At 35.3% G+C, this 462-nt stretch overlaps 1 non-coding gene across 1 annotated transcript; it reads left to right on the forward strand.

Moving 5' to 3' along the window:
• The first annotated feature begins 387 nt into the window (after positions 1–387).
• On the forward strand, positions 388–460 carry Trnat-ggu. The gene has a single exon. It is a non-coding gene; the product is annotated as a tRNA-Thr (tRNA).
• Positions 461–462: the final 2 nt, after the last annotated feature.

The raw sequence follows: 462 nt of genomic DNA on the forward strand, positions 1-462 counted from the left end.
ATCTTTTTACTCCCTACCTCTAATGGCCTATACTAGTAATGCGACCCAACAGCTAGTTCTAAATTAATCAAGACAGTTGGTGGCACGCAAAATTAAACAACTGAAATGAGCACAGTAATCAATAATTACTCTTCTAAAAACCTAAATAATAAATAATAGGACCCGCTAGCCGTTTTTTTTTTTTTTTTTTTTAATATAAGCTGAAAATTGTTTGTTTATTATGATTAAGCCTGCACTGCCTATCCCTACTCCACTGGGCCTTTTAAATAAACAAGATCAATAAAAATAATACCAATTAGTGCTATTAGTATTACGTAGTTATTCATTGGAACACGTTTATAATGATAATAGACTTTTCTGTCTACTGGACTTAACTTAACCAACAAGGTCTCCGTGGTCGAGTTGGTAAGACATTCGTATGGTAAACGGAAGGTCCCGGGTTCGGATCCCAGTGGAGACAAG

The sequence above is a fragment of the Anneissia japonica genome, unplaced genomic scaffold (assembly GCF_011630105.1).
Source record: "Anneissia japonica isolate Jap-2015-1 unplaced genomic scaffold, ASM1163010v1 scaffold19709_len5559_cov95, whole genome shotgun sequence".
In the NCBI taxonomy this organism is placed as follows: domain Eukaryota; kingdom Metazoa; phylum Echinodermata; class Crinoidea; order Comatulida; family Comatulidae; genus Anneissia; species Anneissia japonica.